We start from the raw sequence: 20,244 nt of genomic DNA, 5'->3' as shown, positions 1-20,244 counted from the left end.
CAAATGTGTATAATAGAAAACTATATCGTAACACGACTTATGTCTCAATATAGGAGATATAGTAGAAATAGACTTTCCAAGTGATAGATAAGTTTCAGTCTCCACATACCTTTTGTCGATGAAGTTCCACAAGATCCCCTTAGTAGTTCTTCGTCTTCAAGAGATGAACGCCGTGAATTCTAAAGCTCAACTGCATAATCTATGTCCTAGTTCTGAGACATCTAAATAGGCTAGAAATCAAGACTCATAGTTTTGAGCACTAACATTGACAAACATGTTTGAGATAGAAACGCATGCGAGTTCAACCGGGCAATGCTCTAACAATCTCCCCCTTTGTCAATTTTAGTGACAAAACTATCAATACATATGGATTAAAAAATAAATAAAAACTTTGTAGCTTCTCATCCAAATGCTTGATCTCCTGGGCATCTTCAACATTACTCGAAATCTTCGTCACTTCCAAGTACTCCAATGATTCCAAAGGTTGTAAGTTTAGTATCATCGTTGTTGAGGATCCGTAGCGATAACAATGAGAAAACAAATGCTCTCGATCATTGTTATACAATGTCATAGTATTATTACAAAACATCAAAGTTCAATTGCATCACAATTTTGACAATAATACTACGGTGATATGTATTACTCCCCCTTAGTCAATACATCATCTCAATATGAAAACCACTCCCCTTACATAATGATCCGTAAACCATATGTATTTGTAGTATGAAACTACACATTAATTGTCCCCCTTTTTGTCAATAAAATTGGCAAAGGTACGAAAACTAGTGGGATCCTAATGAAATTTCCATAGAGATTCTTCATGACCAAAAGAGAATTACCAATAAATTTAGATGCAATCATAAAGCCGAAGCTAAATGCATTCATCAAGGAGTTTATAAAGATACAAGATAACCCCATAAAATGTCATTCCCGAGAGAACAACAAAGGTGACCTTGCTTTTACAAGAAAAGAAGGATTTCATTGGATATAACCAAATCACATGAAAACATGAATTTGTATCCAAAAAATCAATAGAATTAACCACACAAGATGATCAATTCAATTGCACATGCTCGACATAAGAGAACTTACGGAGCAACACAGTAAAAACACAAAGATGTGGATCCGGGAAGATCAATACTGCGGAATAAACAAGAAATCACTCTATTTTCCATCACCATTTGCACAATGACATAAAATAGACAGTTCTTGTAAACAAAAGTTCATCCTTTCTTCCATCAATATTTGCATAATGACATAAAAGGCATAACTTTTGTTTGTCAAAAGTTCATTCTATCTTTTATTGATACTTTCATACCGACATAGATAACTTTTGAACAAGTATGGGACAGTCAAGGTTCACGGACGTAAACAACTTATCCCATAACAATTTGCAATATACAAAACCTTAAAAATTAAAATTGCAAACATCATCTTCCAAATAGCTTAGAATTTAAATAAATAAATCTAAAAACATTGAAGATGAAAAAACGTTTGGAACTAGCTATGTGTAATCACAATAATGGCTATTCCAAACCCTAGTAATCCTTCTAAACAAAAACATGAATAAAAATTCTCATAAGAAGTTTCCTAGATAAAAAAGAAGAAAAACTAAAGACAACTCTAAAACCCCGAGACTTATCACAAGCGATAATCAGAGTTCATGACTGGAATCTTCATGGACCAAGGCATCATCAAGCTTGTGACAGACAGCATCAGAAGTAACTTCAGAGAAGATATCCTCATTGAGAAGTTCCTTGACCTGTGACTTCATGAGAACAAGGCCAGAATTAACCTTTTTCAACTCAATACGAAGTAGATTAATATCCTTCACAGAGTCTTCAAGCTTCAGTTGAGTTTTCCCGAGATCAGTGAGAAACCCATGAACCACTTCAGCAGAAACCATCTCAGCATTCTCTCGATCTTGGTGAGAGAAAGCATAGTAGAATGATGCACAGGATTCCAGTTCGTCACTTTTAACAAGAGTTATTTTCTTCTTTAACACAAACTCCAAATACACAGAATCATCAATTGAATCAGCTGGTAGATTCCCGGAGTTTGAGGGAGACCCCAATCTTGAGAAAGACACAAAAACAAAAGTATGTGAACTCTCACGAAAGTTTTTGGTATTTATAGGGTTTCGTAGAATTTAAGGTTTCCCAGTCGTGTCATGCAAAGTAGGTACACGCACGAACACAACCGTACCCCTATCAAAGAAAATACCATGGGTGACAAAATTGCAAACAAAGAGTTTACCCAATATTTGCTAGGAGAGTAAATCTCACAAAACTCGGCTCAAATAAATTTTATTCTCATAAGAGAAAAATTTAGAGCTTAGCAATTTTGACATAAGAAATTTCAAAAGAATCGCCAAACCAAATACAAATACTTATACAAAAAAAAAAGTTTTTGAAAGATCATCCAGCTAAGAGCGATAAGAAATTAGCATGGAAAATCAGAAAAACATTTTGCCATCAAGTATACATAAATACATATCACTCTTCCAGGATTTTTCTTGAGAGTGAGGTTCCAACCTTGTGATTAATTAACACAAGTATGAGTCTTGAGCTCATTAAATGAACGTTGTTTACGGTTAAACTTCTTTTTAATCTTTAAAGGAAAACCGTTATGATGTGAACAATTATCATAGAATCTACTATTATCAATATATGACACATAGTTTCCTTTCTTACCTGAAGGAATTTGACCAAAGGGAATTGACATCCTATTGATGAATTCTTTGTATCCTTTTATTATCATTTTTAGGATGCCTTCTGAATCTCCTGTTTCGCTTCCTTCTTCTGATACCTTTTTCACATCAAGAACAACATTATCTCCATTTTTATCATAAGAAGATCCATGAGTTCTTCTTCGACGAAATTGTTTAGGAAGACTGTTTTTCTTTTGAACATTTGAGGAACATATCAAACTGACTTTCCTGCTACAATACACAGGGTGAGTACTAAATCCAATTGGTTTAGACATACGAATGTCAGTTACACCTTTGAGAATAAGATCTAAGGTATGTTGAAGACCAACAATAGAATTGTCATTCAACCTGGAATTCCTCTTTTTTTTCAATATGTCCTTTTGAATCACAAAAGAGACATACTTTCTGATCACGAAAGTGACTATAAGGAACAGTCTTAACACCATTGTTGGGAGACTTCTTCCTTCCATGTGATGTAGAAATTCCTTGATTAGAGGAAGACAAAATCACATCCTTTTTAATGGGAAGGGATTTTGATTTTGCGTCTGAACCAGAAATTTTTCCAGTTAAATCAGAAGCAGTTGGTATATCGGGCTCTTTGGAACCTCCTTGAATAAAGAGTTTACTCAAAAGACATTCACTTTCCAAAGCATCCTCTATGAGTTTTTCCTCATGAGAGTTCTGTGAAGAACATATAGAGGCTTTTTCCTCACAAAGGATTTTTAGAAGAGAGTCACACTCATTTAGCATACCAACAAGGACATTGACTTTGTGTCTCGACCGATTGACTTTATCGGCCTGGATTTTAACAAGTTATAGAATCACTGTACTCTCTTTGGTTGTATTCCTTTTAACTTCAGAGTCAGACTCGTCAGTAAGGTAGTCAGGGTAATACTTGTCAATGTATGTCTGTTTCCTTGGAACACAAGATTCTTCTATATTCGAGATTGACAAATCTTTCTCTTTAAAAGAGTTTATAGAAACAAAATTTTTATTTCTGGCGATGCGTTTATCAGAGACAATATCGTGCATCCTCAGATCACTATAAACACAGACTTATAAAGTCTTTAATGTGTTTGCCTGCTCTGATACCAACTGAAAAAGCGAGGGTCTAATAACCACACCCAACAATTCGTTTGGAAATCTGGGAGGACTTACTCCAATACACTTTATAGAGAATCAACTAGACAGTCAGACTCAATCTAGATAAAAGTATATCAAATAGTTTTATATCTCTAACTCTTAATTCAATCTGCAATCAACAAATAGAAATCTGCGAGCCCGATTGAATATAAGAGGAGTTAACTTAAATGGTACCAAAGACCAATGTTCAATTGTCAATCAAAGTAAATCAACAACCAAAGGTTGGATATTCTAATTGATTGATCTTAATGCACAACCTGTGATATTTCAATTATATAACAAAATATAATGCAGAAAAGAATTAACACGGATACCAGAATTTTGTTAACGAGGAAACCGCAAATTGGTAGGCTTTGGGATATGTATAAAATAAGAGCAAAGACAGCCTACAGTGATACCTGCAAGTGCACAGGGTCAATTGTAGCAATGTATGTGCAAGAACAGGGTCATTCCACAGGGACAAGGTGAGTGAGTTGAAGCTTTCCTACACTGTTTTCTAAGCTTAACAGAGAACAAAGGCAGTAGCCAAAGGCAAGGCAGTAAACAAGTGGTGAAGTAAAATGCAAGACTGTAAAAGTAAGAGCAACAACAACAAAAAGAGGCAGTAACACAGGCAGTGATAAAGAAACAAAGGCAGTGATAAAGAAACAAAGAAACAGTGAAACAATGACAAACAAACCAAGGCAGTGAGCCAAGGGCAATGAGCAAAGATTACAAAGGCAAGTCCTCCAGCTATGTTCTTGTCCCTTGTTAGTTATCAGTCAGCTTCTAGGCTTTCTGAATAACTAGATGACAGTTGCGGTTCAAAGCCGGCTGTTCATCTAAGGGTTGGTCTAGAAAGGAGGCTAAAGGCACTAAGATGAATTCTAAACCTTGTGATAGTTGGGGCTCTCACACTGCAACTACCCGCAGAGAAGCTTGCTTAGTGTTTTAACAACCTATAAGGATATTCAATCCTAGACAATTCAATCACAACAAGATCAAAGCATGGATAGGATAAAAACAATTGAAATTTACAACATCATTTAAAGTAAAAACTAACCCTTGAGGCACTGGCTATTCCAGTCCTCTTGGGTGAAGCACTGGCTAGTCCAGGCATGCCCTAAACAACATCCAAAGACCCATATTTATACATACATTTGAAACCCCAAAATTCCCCCAAATCAGCAAAATTAGGGTTTGCTAAAAAGTTCAATTAAACTCACAATTCCCTCACCTAACACACTGATAACCACCCTAATTCGTGACCCATGCTTCCAATTGGACGTACAACCAATTTCCCCAATTTATCCCCAAATTATGAAATTAGGGTTTTACAAAAAATCCTTACCTAATCTCTGAAAACGATTGATAGCTCTCACCCATGCTTCCTTCTCGTCTGGTGATGCTCCCCACGCTTCAATTGCTTCTCAATTTCGACCTAATTTCCCAATTTTACACGCTAGGGTTTCTGATAGAAAACGTGCAGAAATTGAGAAAATAGGTGGCTAAGGAGAAGGGAAAATGATGGGATTAGGTTCCTTTGATGGACGTGGTGGTTATGATGATGGTTGAGGTGGTGACAGGGAGTTGGTGGCGGAGCAGGTGGTGGAAATGGTGGTGGTATGGCGTCTGTAGAGGAAGAGAAGGGGAAAGAAGGAGATGGCTCGATGGAAAATGGATTGGGTTTGTTTGGTTTTGGGTTATAAACCTAGATGCTAGGGTGGTGAGTGGGTTTAGCAATTGTTGATGAACAGCGAGGATGAGACGTTGGATGCGAAGATGATGGATCGATCTAACGACGAGATGGAAGAAAGCGGGAAGCGACCGTTGGATGCCCGATACAACGAAACTGACGGCTCAAGATGGAGTTAGGTGCTGTAGTGTTTGACAGGAGCTTCAGACTTAGATGCACGACGATGAAGCGACCGTAGGATGCTGAGATGATCCAATCTAAAGGCTAGAAAGGGAAACGGGTATGGATATAGGAATTGGATTTGGGTGAGGGTTTTGGGCCTTGGGTATGCCAAGCCCATATCTTCTTTACGAATAATTCTTCCTCTTCAAGCCCACTTCTAGTTTATCCGGCTCTTGAAAACATCATTCTTCGCTGCCTTCCTGCGGGAGTCTTGACCGTTTCTTTGCTCTTTTCGCTCAACAATTCATCCAAGCTTTATTTAGTACCTAAAAATACAAAATTAATTAATAAAAATATTTATTCTTGAAAACAATTAAAATACAGAATATGGGATAAAATGTAGAATTAATGCACAAAAGATGAGTTAAATGCCAAGAAAAATATATAGAAATATGCACTTTTTAGCACTCATCAAATACCCCCAAACCTGAATTTTACTTGTCCTCAAGTAAAACAAAACTAAGGAAATCCTACCTATACCACTGTCGCTGGTCTCTCGAATGCATTTAGCGTATGCACTAAGCCTTTTAAACCACTAAGTGTCCCTAGTGGACGAGTGCAGTCTCGTGAAGGTTTGCTTAGAACGTACCTACAAAGTTCTAGGACAAAATGTAAGCTCAGATTCCATGAAATGTGACATGTGCAAGACAGTAGAAGCTCACGGCAAAATGGAGATGTCAATCTAGCTATCTAAGGCACAATCCTAGCACTGATAACAAATAAAGACATGTGATAAGAGTGTAAAGTGTATCTACACATGTGTAAAGAAAGATCGGATGTTATGACTACTAATCACCAAGAGATAGTTTCTCAGGCTAAGAACCAAGGTCAAAATCTAGCTAGCTGTCCGGACTTTACGAGAATTGTGAATGAGTTGGAGGTATTTCACAATTACTCGCGTTGTACATCAATGGCATACACCCTCCTTGGTTATTACAATGAAACAACACAATGACTCTTTACATGACTCTTATTTACATTGACTACTCTCTTTTATTTTTGGAACAAGAGAGGATGGAATTGATAAATACTTGATTTTTTTTTTTTTTTTTTTTTTTTTTTTTTTGATATTTCTCTGAATATATACTTTTTTTTTTTTTTTTTGTGTATGGAATTTACAACATGGTAACTCTTTTGATACATAGAGAGAAAGGAATAAAAATTACATGACACTTAGCAAGAGGTAGCCCTTTTTGATGCACCCAGTTAAATTCGATGGTTGTCTTTCTTAATGTAACCTCCACCTTCTATCCCAACCAACCAAAGAACAAGCTAGTCAAGTTTCGTTCAGTATTCTAAAGTGATTGGCAACTAAAACTTCCGATAGAACACCTCAAGGATGAGGCTATACATGTATTGGTAGATCGTGCGCGTGCAAGTTTCTTATCACTATGTGAATTGTGCTAGAATCAGGGGTGCCTAAATATATAGACTAAGAATCCTAATAAAAATACATATTTGCACAAGAGTCAACATTTCAAGGTAAATGAGCTCCATTTTTATGTTTTTTTAATTTTTTAATTTTTTTTTTTTTAAATTTAAATTTTTTCAAAAAGAAGGAGTTCTTGTTTTCAATTATGGCATATTATCATGGTATCTACTTTATACCCCCAAACCTAAACTAAACATTGTCCCCAATGTTTCAAAAGATGTAAAGAATTATAATACAACATATGAAGAGGATTATGCTGAGTAGAGAAAAAGGAAAGAGAATACCCGATTTCGGCGAAACCAATATTAGAACTCCGTTATTCAAGACAAGAATCCAACATATGTCGACTAAGAGTCACATTGGATTAGCACAATATATACAAAAGAAACAAAAGATTTAACTAAGAAATTATCTCCTGGATTATGTACAAGAAAATTCTATCATACATTTGGTTTTGTGGGAAACATTTGGTTTTACGGGAAATATTTGGTTTGTAGGGGTTTGAAAAACTTTTGGTTTTAATTGGGAAAAAGAGAAAGAAAGGTTTGGTTTTTAAATGGGTTATGTGGTGAAGCCCACTTAATTTGGTTTTTAAACTTTGAAGACAAAGACCAGGATTTGGTTTAAATGGGTGAGGCAAATGGATGTTTTTGAATCAAAAAGAGCCCAAAGTACAAAGCCCACAATTCAGTGAACTAGGCCCAGTTGGGGTTTCAGTTTGTTGAGGCCCATAGTTCAGTTAAATACTAGGCCCGGATTTTGGTTTTCAAAGTTACAATTACAAGCCCACAGACAGTTTAAACAAGCTCACAGAAAGTTCAAATAAGCCCACAAACAGGGTTCAGGAGCCCAGTTGGGTATTTAACTGTTGGACTCTCAGAAATTCAAAGTACGAGGCCCACTTGGGCTTGCAATTTATTTTCAAAATTTGGGTTGGGTTCAAGCCCACAGTTCAGTAACAAGCCCAGATTCAGTTTGAGTTGGGTTTAGGGCTAACAGAATAGCCAAAGGATTAGGCCCACCTGGGCTTTGAAACTGTTTTGAAAACTTTAGTTTGGGTACATCTCATAATTCAGAAACAGAAAATAATTACAAGCCCACAAAATAAACACAATTACACTTTCAGAAATTTCTACTTTGAGTTTAGGCTTACACTCTGAAGAGGGGATCCCCGTTGGTCTCCTTAGTTGCACAGCCCAGTTGGGCTTGGTTCTCAGCAACAAGCTCAGACCAGCAACTCAACAACAGCAGAAGAAAAACAGCAACAGCACCAGAGGCTGGCTGTAGCAATGGCCCAAGCACCAGCAGCAGCAGGAACTCAGCAGCAGCAGGGAGAAGAAGAAAGTAGCAGCACAGCAAGAGCACCAGAGGCTCAGCACCAGCAGAAGCAAGTGGCAAGCCCAGCAGCAGCAGCACAACAACAGAGGCTGGCAGCAGCAACAGGAAGCAGCAGCAGCAGCAACACCTGTTGGCTCAAAAAGAGAAGTAAGTTTCTCTTGAAAAATAAGCAATGAGGGATCAATACAGCAGTGATATGCAAACTAAGATGCAAACTAATATGCAATATGCAAGATGCTAATGCAAGTTACACTAAGATGCAGTTAACCTAAGATGCAATGCAAAACAGTAAGATGCACAGCAAGTTATGCAAAAACAACAAACTAAGATACAAGAAAAACTTCAACAAAACAGCAGCCAAGTCCCCGGCAACGGCGCCAAAAACTTGGTAGGCATTGGGATATGTATAAAATAAGAGCAAAGACAGCCTACAGTGATACCTGCAAGTGCACAGGGTCAATTGTAGCAATGTATGTGCAAGAACAGGGTCATTCCACAGGGACAAGGTGAGTGAGTTGAAGCTTTCCTACACTGTTTTCTAAGCTTAACAGAGAACAAAGGCAGTAGCCAAAGGCAAGACAGTAAACAAGTGGTGAAGTAAAATGCAAGACTGTAAAAGTAAGAGCAACAACAACAAAAAGAGGCAGTAACACAGGCAGTGATAAAGAAACAAAGGCAGTGATAAAGAAACAAAGAAACAGTGAAACAATGACAAACAAACCAAGGCAGTGAGCCAAGGGCAATGAGCAAAGATTACAAAGGCAGGTCCTCCAGCTATGTTCTTGTCCCTTGTTAGTTATCAGTCAGCTTCTAGGCTTTCTGAATAACTAGATGACAGTTGCGGTTCAAATCCGGCTGTTCATCCAAGGGTTGGTCTAGAAAGGAGGCTAAAGACACTAAGATGAATTCTAAACCTTGTGATAGTTGGGGCTCTCACACTGCAACTACCCGCAGAGAAGCTTGCTTAGTGTTTTAACAACCTATAAGGATATTCAATCATAGACAATTCAAGCACAACAAGATCAAAGCATGGATATGATAAAAACAATTGAAATTTACAACATCATTTAAAGTAAAAACTAACCCTTGAGGCACTGGCTATTCCAGTCCTCTTGGGTGAAGCACTGGCTAGTCCAGGCATGCCCTAAACAACATCCAAAGACCCATATTTATACATACAGTTGAAACCCCAAAATTCCCCCAGATCAGCAAAATTAGGGTTTGCTAAAAAGTTCAATTAAACTCACAATTCCCTCACCTAACACACTGATAACCACCCTAATTCGTGACCCATGCTTCCAATTGGACGTACAACCAATTTCCCCAATTTATCCCCAAATTATGAAATTAGGGTTTTACAAAAAATCCTTACCTAATCTCTGAAAACGATTGATAGCTCTCACCCATGCTTCCTTCTCGTCTGGTGATGCTCCCCACGCTTCAATTGCTTCTCAATTTCGACCTAATTTCCCAATTTTACACGCTAGGGTTTCTGATAGAAAACGTGCAGAAATTGAGAAAATAGGTGGCTAAGGAGAAGGGAAAATGATGGGATTAGGTTCCTTTGATGGACGTGGTGGTTATGATGATGGTTGAGGTGGTGACAGAGAGTTGGTGGCGGAGCAGGTGGTGGAAATGGTGGTGGTATGGCGTCTGTAGAGGAAGAGAAAGGGAAAGAAGGAGATGGCTCGATGGAAAATGGATTGGGTTTGTTTGGTTTTGGGTTATAAACCTAGATGCTAGGGTGTTGAGTGGGTTTAGCAATTGTTGATGAACAGCGAGGATGAGACGTTGGATGCGAAGATGATGGATCGATCTAACGGCGAGATGGAAGGAAGCGAGAAGCGACCGTTGGATGCCCGATACAACGAAACTGACGGCTCAAGATGGAGTTAGGTGCTGTAGTGTTTGACAGGAGCTTCAGACTTCGATGCACGACGATGAAGCGACCGTAGGATGCTGAGATGATCCAATCTGAAGGCTAGAAAGGGAAACGGGTATGGATATAGGAATTGGATTTGGGTGAGGGTTTTGGGCCTTGGGTATGCCAAGCCCATATCTTCTTTACGAATAATTCTTCCTCTTCAAGCCCACTTCTAGTTTATCCGACTCTTGAAAACATCATTCTTCGCTGCCTTCCTGCGGGAGTCTTGACCGTTTCTTTGCTCTTTTCGCTCAACAATTCATCCAAGCTTTATTTATACCTAAAAATACAAAATTAATTAATAAAAATATTTATTCTTGAAAAAAATGAAAATACAGAATATGGGATAAAATGTAGAATTAATGCACAAAAGATGAGTTAAATGCCAAGAAAAATATATAGAAATATGCACTTTTTAGCACTCATCACAAATGCAGAAAACCCCCGAGTGCTAGTTCAGATTGAACACACACTGTATTAAGCCGCTACAAACACTAGTCTACTACCAATGAACTTCGCACTGGACTGTAGTTGAACCCTAATCAATCTCACACTAATTCAAGGTACAGTTGCGCTCCTTACTTCTCTGATCCCAACAGGATACTATGAACTTGATTCCGTTCGTTGATCTCACCCGCAACCAAGAGTTGCTACGACCCAAAGTCGAAGACTTGATAAATAAATTGTCTCACACAGAAAAGGCTATATGATTGAATAAATCTGTCTTCCACAAAAATACCCAAGAGTTTTTGTTTCGTCTTTTGATAAATCAAGGTGAACAGGAACCAATTGATAAACCAGACTTATATTCTCGAAGAACAACTTAGTATTATCAATTACCTCACAATAATCTAAATCATATGATAGTGAAACTAGATATTGTGGAATCACAAACGATGAGACAAAGATGTTTGTGATCACGTTTTATCTTTCTTATCAGAGAAATTAATCTCGAGCAAATCTTATAGAAGATAGTACTCAAACGATAGAATCGGGCAAGATAAGAACACGCAACTACAAGAGAAATAGTTAGGTCTGTCTTCACAATCCCGGTGAAGTCTTTCAAGTCGTTAACCTACAAGGTTTAGGAAAACCTAAGGTTAAAGGAGAATCACTCTAGCTTATGCAACTAGTAAAACACCGGAGGTGTGGGGATTAGGTTTTCCAGTTGCTAGAGTTCTCCTTTATATAGTTTTCAAATCAGGATTTGTAATCCAAGTTACCTTGGTAACAAAGCATTCAATATTCACTGTTAGATGAAAAACCTGATTCAACCAAGCTAATATCTTTCAACCGTTAGATCGAACTTAGCTTGTTACACACAAATGAAATGTACCCTCATTTAGGTTTATGAACCGTACCCAAACGTGTACACCCATGTTGGCTCAACAATGGTCAATCGAGGTTAGCCATGTCATAACTCTCATATCAACCATATTCATCTTATCCATAACTAGTTCAAATGACTCAAATGAAACTAGTTAGAGAGTCGTTCAATTGTTATATTCTCATAGAAGTATTCAAGAACACAATCGAAACAAAATCAGTTTGATTCACTCGAATCAATTCATGAACATCATAGACACGGTTTGTAAATATTGCATTCCTTATTATATAAATGTTTAAATTCATGTACACAACCGATTTTAGAAAGTAACCCACTCAAGTACGCAAACAGGTACGCATACTTGAGTAGCCGGACTTGAGTTTGGTTACGCCAGTACGCGTACGGGTGCACATACTTCAATACATTCCAAACTCCAGCAGATTTTCACGGACGTGAACTTTCCGCCGGTATGCGTTCGGCCGGGTACGCATACTTCAGGTTCTCGGTTTTGGACTTGTACAATAATGTGATTAACACAGCATGCTTATATCCAAACATGGTTACATGATTCTAAACTCTTTATTTCAATCATTGAAACTTTCTTAGAGGACGTTATATAGTTGTTGTTCACAAACTATTTTTCATCAAAGCGATTTTCAAGTTATTGAAATTATCATAATGAAACATTCCAAGACAAAACCAAATGATTGTATCATACAAACATGTAAGATGTGACTCGACAATTTTCATATGATCTTATTCGGACTTTCGTCACGAATGTAAGATGAATTCGGCCGAAACGAAAGCTCGCCAACACATATTCCGAGATATATATAAGCGAGATAAACTCAGCACGAAATCTCAAATGTGTATAATAAAAAACTATATCGTAACACGACTTATATCTCAATATAGGAGATAGAGTATAAATAGACTTTCCAAGTGATAGATAAGTTTCAGTCTCTACATACCTTTTGTCGATGAAGTTCCACAAGCTCCCCTTAGTAGTTCTTCGTCTTCAAGAGATGAACGCCGTGAAGTCTAAAACTCAACTACAAAATCTATGTCCTAGTTCCGAGACATCTAAATAGGTTGGAAATCAAAACTTATAGTTTTGATCACTAACATTGGCAAACATGCTTGAGATAGCAACGCATGCGAGTTCGACCGAGCAATGCTCTAACAATCTGCCATTTGGGAAAATGATGAACTGTCTTTTTCACCTATTTTCTCCATACGACAGATATTCTGCCTTATAGTCATCCCTTTCGTACACTCCTTCAAATGAACGAGTGTTTTGTAAGCACCCAATTTAGTTTATTTTGCTGCACTGCATTTTGATTAAGGAATCGTAACTCTAACCCTTGCTACGAATCTATTCCAGACGAGAATAATCCAAAACCCCCAAAAGCCTATGCAACCTCCTTAAAAAAATGCAATATTTCTACTAGGGATACCAATTCACTAGGAGGTTACCGAACTTATATAGGATTTGGTACCTTCACAACCCACCTCTGATATTTTTAATACATCGTTTAATTTAAGCAAGTTTTTGGACGCCCAAAGCGAGTCCCTATGTGATGAAAAAAACTCATTGATGTCTGTCACAACAATTGTGCATAGAAAATAAAATTGAAATTTATTTCTCACAGTTTCACCAAATTGAGTTACAAAATGAGATAATTAAAAAAATTGTTCGCCAATTTCGATCAACAATAACCAAAAGAACAAACTAGTTGTTCAACGTTACTTAAAAACTTCATTAAATCAGGTGGAATCGATTAAAAATCGAAATACAGGGCAAACAATTAAAACATAGGAGTTTCAGTTAAACCAATGAAGATGATTGCTTTCTGGGTCGGGTTTCTGCATCCGAAACCACATTACTGAATCCACCTGATTATTAACATAAAAGAAAAAAAAACTGAGATGAACAGTTAGAAAATCAAAATATGTTTTTGAGTTCATCCACCACAAAACTCTTGCTTTAACATCGACATAATCAGGAATCTATGTATGGGTGGTTGTTGTTGTTGTTGTTCTTTTTTTTTTTTTTTTGATTTCAGGTTCTCTAATATAATCAGGAAAATACAAATTATTCAAAAGGATTCTCATCCGACAAGAAACTAATGAACACAGTAATTTTTCTCGACTGAACTGTTATAATGACAAAAACGTCAAAAATACATGAAGTGAGCAAGATGCGTCGTGTTACATTTTTTTTTACTTTAAATCAAGTATCAGGTTTCTGCTTTAGAGTTTTTCATCTAAAACAATGTATAGAATCATACGTATTCACCTTACTACTACCGCAAACAAAATAATAAGGGTTTCGGGGTTCAACACTTTCATCGTGAGGAAGTGAAGAGACACATTAACAAATATCAATGTAGTACGTATACTGGTAAATTCGTTGGGTGATGACACCAATAACCTGAGTCCGCCACTCGTCAGCACTATAACCAATTCAAAAAAGGGGGAGACACAATAAAAAATGGAGGTGGAAACAGAAAAATGGTCATGATTATTATAAAAAGCTCAGATTTTAAAATCTCTCACAACTTTTAATGTTTTTACACAAGAAAACTAAAACAATGCAATCATTTTTAAGTTTTTAATCATATTGTACATAATTAGCAAGTAATCAAATTTGATTAAGAAGTAAAAACTAAACGTATTTTAACCATTAAAATGAAAACAACTTTTTAACAAGATGCTTCTTTTCTTCTCCTTAGTCTTTGAAGGGCTAAGACCATCTAATGTAGGATTTCTTTTTGTGGGACTGTGTTCCTATCTATTTGAACGACTAGATATATCTAGTGTAGGATACAAAACACAGTTTGGCTAAGTTAGCCTAGATAAAGAATGGTCAGGATTTGTCTAGGGACAACATAAATCAATGGCTATGGTTTGCTCAATCCAAAATTTATATATTATTAGTATCCTATTAAATTTTTCTAATAAATATTCTATTGATAAGTATTCCAAAATAAATCTTTCATTAATTAATCAAATAGATATAATTCATTAATAAATTGCTTCGAATTTTTTTTACTAATAAATAATGAGCTATTTGACATTAACTAGATAAGTAAACATTAATGGTGATTGTGATGGTGGGAGAAGGTGGTGGAGGCGGTAGCGATAATAGTGGTGGGTGTTGGTGACTGCTGGAGGGTGACATTAGTGGTGGTGGTGGAAGAAGTAGTGGTAGCGACGCAAAAAAAGATATCCTAAGATAGATAAATTATGTTGTTATTCTTAATTAGTTTTTTCTTCTTCTTCTTTTAATTATGTTTTAGTTAATGCTTATCTTTTTTTTTTTAAATTTAAAAGCAATTATTGTGATTTTCAGACCAAATACAAGGTTACATGCAAATTCATTCACTTTATCACATCTCTCTCCATTTTTTCCCTTTTGTCTCCTGGACTCCATATGATTATGCTTGAAAAACAGTTCACGGGAAAAGGTAAATAAAGAAGATGAAGAGACAAGAAATGAAATGGATCAAAAGTAACATATTATTCAACTTTAGGAAAATGAATAAACCAAACTTATGTAAATTTGGAACAACGATTTATATCACCAACGAGAAAAAAGTAAACCCTACATCTAACAGATTTTCTAAGATTAATTTGATTGATTTTGAAGTAATCTTGGATGCTTTAGTTTTGTTACAAATTTGGTGAACCGCTTTGGATGATTTTTATTTTATTTTATTTTGAGGTCGGGATACTCCTTAGTTTTCTGAAGTCATGTTCAACTGGATATGAGATTCGCTTTAATAATTAACAATGTTTGTCCTCGAGGGTTGTATGACTACCGGATATAGTATCAAAACGAAAACATGTGAGGATAAGGACATGTTTGCTAACCATAATGTTAGCACAAATGTATTTATTTTCCGCAAACAACTATAATATATAAGAATCAGGGGATACATTTAAACACATATCAGTTCCCGTGCCGTTAGGGAGAAGATAAATCTACGGTCATGGTTTATTTAAATTAAATATTACAAGTTTTTTAGAAATTAGTATCCAATTAATTATTTATAATAAATAATTTATTAATTTTTCATCCTAACTTAATCTATCAATATTTCCATCAACAAAGAGTTTAAAAAAAATTATTTTAATAGATACTAATGGTGGTAGTGGAAGAAGTAGCGGGTGGTGGAAGCGATGTCGGGTGTTAGTAAGTGTGGAGGCGGTTATGTTAGTGTTGGTGGAAGAAATAGTGGTGGTAAATGGTTTTAGTGGTGGGGGTATTTTTATTTTAAGAAAAAAATGATGGGTAAGATTGTATTTTAAAAGATGTAGTTGGTTATTTTTTGACATGATTAATAAAGATAGGTACAAAATATTTCGAGATGATACCAAATCATATAAGACAAAATGATTATGACCATTGGATTAAATGGTACCCCGTTATCTTTCGTAACCGATCATATGAATCATGGTTTATAGAGTTAAAATAAAATTAATTGCGAGACAAAAAAAATATAATAAAAGAAATATAGTTGAATAAATTAATTGACGACCTAATTTTATTCAATGTAAACTTTATACATGACATTTGCGCTTAAAAATTAGAATTACGCCCAACATCTTATAAGGGATGTGGTTGTTTTGTGGTACTGGCGGGTATTGGTGATTAGGAATAGACTATGTTAATTTTGTGCCGCCACAAAACGGGTAACACTATAAAGTAAAAGACGTGGTTGATTGTCTTAATGCTAAAATAAACTCAATTAAATACATGACAATTAAAAAAAAGAAAGGATGTCACGTTATATATATAATAACTATTAAAGATGTAATCTTTATTATCAAGATTTTTCCTTTCATTAGATAAATCTACGGTTGTATTGAGATTCCGAAAGCAGTGCGCAAGTTTCCTCTTAGCTTTCTGAATGATGATGAAAATAATGAAACGCTCCCACTCAGTTTCTCCAACCAAAAACGAAGCCTTCTCAAAAAGAAAAATCAATCGAACATCGGTTAGATGGTGCACCATCTCCACCACTGTAAATATATCTGCACTTCATATCCAGGGAACTTTTTACAGATTAATTTGGTGATTTCGACCTATCACAATTATTGGTAAGGCATGTAATTAAATCTCTAATAGTGACCTGAAGGTATTTCTTAATTACGAAATTCTTTTATAAGTTTCGTTTATGGAAATATTATCCAACTTGAGTTCTTTCATGTTTAATTGATGATTTTTTAATTAGAATATACATATACATGTTTAGTTAATAGAATTTGATACATATAGGGTATTCTCTTTGTAACGCTGATGTAAGTCTCTGCCTTTTTCCCGTTGGCACTCTGTTTTGATCCCGAATTTCTAGACATTATTTGACCAATGTTTGTTTAATCTAAAGGCCGATTAAACAGTGTATATTCTACAAATTGAAGGCGACATAAGTTTGTGTAGGATTCTACCCTAAAACTAATAATTTTTCTTCAAAAGGTTAGTTGAATTTATATAGACATGGACATCAATATGATTATGTTCTTTATTATTCCAAAATATTTGAGCAACACTAGATGTGAGAACGCCACTCATGCACAATTTAGCATAGTTGATGCTAAATTTTTCTATCCACGAATTTGTTTAATTTTTTGTTATCAATATGATTGAGGAAGAAGCTTGCACATATTTTGATTTAAGTTTATAAGTTTATTTTTTCATCTCACACATGTATATCTCAGCCTTCTAATAGCCAGGAGTTCTTCATTTTTATATAACTCTCACATTTGCATAGAAAGAATAGTTTAGTAGGGAAAATATTATGGATCTTTGTTTCACTTGGTAGAGCTTTAAATATATTCATAAATGTGTTCAGTAATTTTGGAACCCAAGTATTCATAAATGTCGTGGAGTAGGGTTGTCAGTTTTTGTATATTTACTGTTAGATGAAATATTCTTTTTTGAAATTTAAAATTAGTCTCGGATGGAATAGTAGACATGGACAATATCTATTATTTTTTTAATTTTCATGTTGGGACAACATTATTACTCCGGCCAAATACTAAATTGAAATAACATGTTTAAGTAAAACAAAATGGTCAGGTAACTCATCATTTTTCTGTCCAAAACCTATTTCAATATCAAAATTATTACCCACAGAAAAAATAAAACAAACTGAATGTAAACAATATCGAATTAGAGACAAAAACATCTCGTGCCGTTGCGACACGGGTTAATCCCTAGTCTATAATACAAAACATAATGGGTTTTTGACCTTGGACGGTCAGATAACATTTTGAGAGACAAACTTTGCATCCGACCATCCCAGTCTCATCCCAGCGAAAGACATCGGACGGTCGCCATTTCGTAACCCCTCTCATTGTGAATCAAAATTTATTAATCTTTAATTATTGCGTAAAATCTTAACTCAAGATATTCAAGGAAACATTAAATGAAATCATAATATATCATACATGCATTAATTGGATTTAGTGGTGGCATGATGAATCTAATGGGATGAGATTATTTATTTGTCTCTATTCATAACTCATAAGTGAGAAATGCATACATACTATTACTTAAATGATTTTGTGTTCGTTTTTGGATAATGTATATGAATAATTTTACATTGTATTTATAGACATTAGTTTCGCTTAAAAAAAAATAGAAACTTGCAAAGGAACACGATTTAAAGTCGGGGATTTTTTTTTTACACCAGTCAGATATCATATTAAAGCAGTGCCGTTACGACACGAACTATCTCTAGATATTTATTAAAACTCTATGTTAATCTTATGTTGTGCCGTTACAACACGGGTTATTTCTAATATCACAACGTAAGAATATAAGAATCGAAGCTAAAAGCATCAAAATGTTTCACAATTGTAGTTGGGCTAAATTAGTACTTGGGCTAGTTATAATTCTCACCTGGGCTATGTCTTACAAATCTGAAAATTACATGGGCCAAATGAGTAAGCCACCCCCAGCGGCCAGTACCGTCCCTGCTTTAAGTTCTTCCACGATATATATTATATACAGAGAAGAAATCCAAACATCACAAAGCCTGAAACGACATCTGAAACCAGGGGCGGATCTACAACTTAGCTTAGGCTGGCTCAAGCAAGCCCCAAAAGTCCAAAAAGAACGATTTTTTGGGGCCATAGTTTTTTTGGGGACCATGGTTCTAATTTTAGTAAGACATTTAGAAGTAAATCTAGGTCACCCCTTATATAGATATTTATATTAATATTTAAACTACCCTCCTGATTAATTTTGGGTAATGATTAGTGAAATCATTAGTAAAATGATTAAGTATAATTATTGAGAGAGTAAAGTTAGAGAAGATGAAGAAGAAAAACATAGAAAATAATTTTTTTTTGAGTTCAACCACAACCGGAGGAAGAGCATTTAGGTTATCAGGTATGCTTCAAACTTAGATAATGTTGTTTAGTTGCTCCAAACTTTCAAAAAAATGAAATTTTTTATGTAGATTTGGGCCAGTTAGGTTACCATATGTCAAGAACATGTAATCGAACACACCTGAAAGTGTAGTTCGGTTACGTTTTCCAAACACGCAGGTTACCAAATTCTCTCGTTAATGGAGGTTTTGGTCGTACAGTGTAATGTTCGGTTTTCCCCCAATGTAACCGAACTTTAGGGTCTAGAAGTTCGGTTGCTTTGCATACAATAACTAACCGAACTTTACGTGAAAATAAAATTTTACCAACTGTACATAGTTCGGTTGGCACGCAAAGTTCATACCAACCAACTATCCAACCGAACTTTACATTAAAAAAAATTATTCCAAGTGTAAGAAGTTCGGTTGGATCGCAAACTTTTATCCAAAAACGTATCTAACCGAACTCACCGATAAAAAAAAAACCCAAAGTTACAGTGCTATATTCGGTTACCTGGTATAAAATAGTAGGTAACCGAACTTTGAACTTAACAATTTATATGGGTACATCTTTTGTGTTCGGTTACATATCAAATTGCTCTACCAACCGAACTTAAAGTTCGGTGATATCCTTATTGTGCGAAGGAACCGAACTTATGGACTTGTGTTTTTCTAATATAAGGAGTTCGGTTAAGAAAAAATTAATTCGTGATAACCGAACCTTTTGCGACGTAACCGAACTAAAAGTTCGGTTGAGGCTTGTTTTTTGTGACGTAACCGAACTTTTCTTTGAAAAAAACCCCTCTATTAAACCTCTTTGCAACTTTCATTTTCAACTCATTTTGATGATTACTTCTCATTTATTCCACCAAAAACGAATGACAAATAATGGGTTTGTGAGAATATCTTTGTTAATATTTTAAATTAATCTATATATATAGAGGTGGTGGTGGTAATCGGAGGTGGTGGTGGTAATCGGTGGTTGGTGGTGGTGATAATCGGCGGTGGTGGTTGGTGGTGGGAGTAATCGGCGGTGTTGGTTGGTGGTGGTGGTAATTGGTTGGTGGTGGTGGTAATCGGTGGTTGGTGGTGGT

This window comes from Papaver somniferum, chromosome 6 (genome assembly GCF_003573695.1).
Source record: "Papaver somniferum cultivar HN1 chromosome 6, ASM357369v1, whole genome shotgun sequence".
Lineage (NCBI taxonomy): Eukaryota > Viridiplantae > Streptophyta > Magnoliopsida > Ranunculales > Papaveraceae > Papaver > Papaver somniferum.
The sequence above is the reverse complement of the archived record's forward strand: the minus strand, read 5'-3'. Positions refer to the sequence as shown.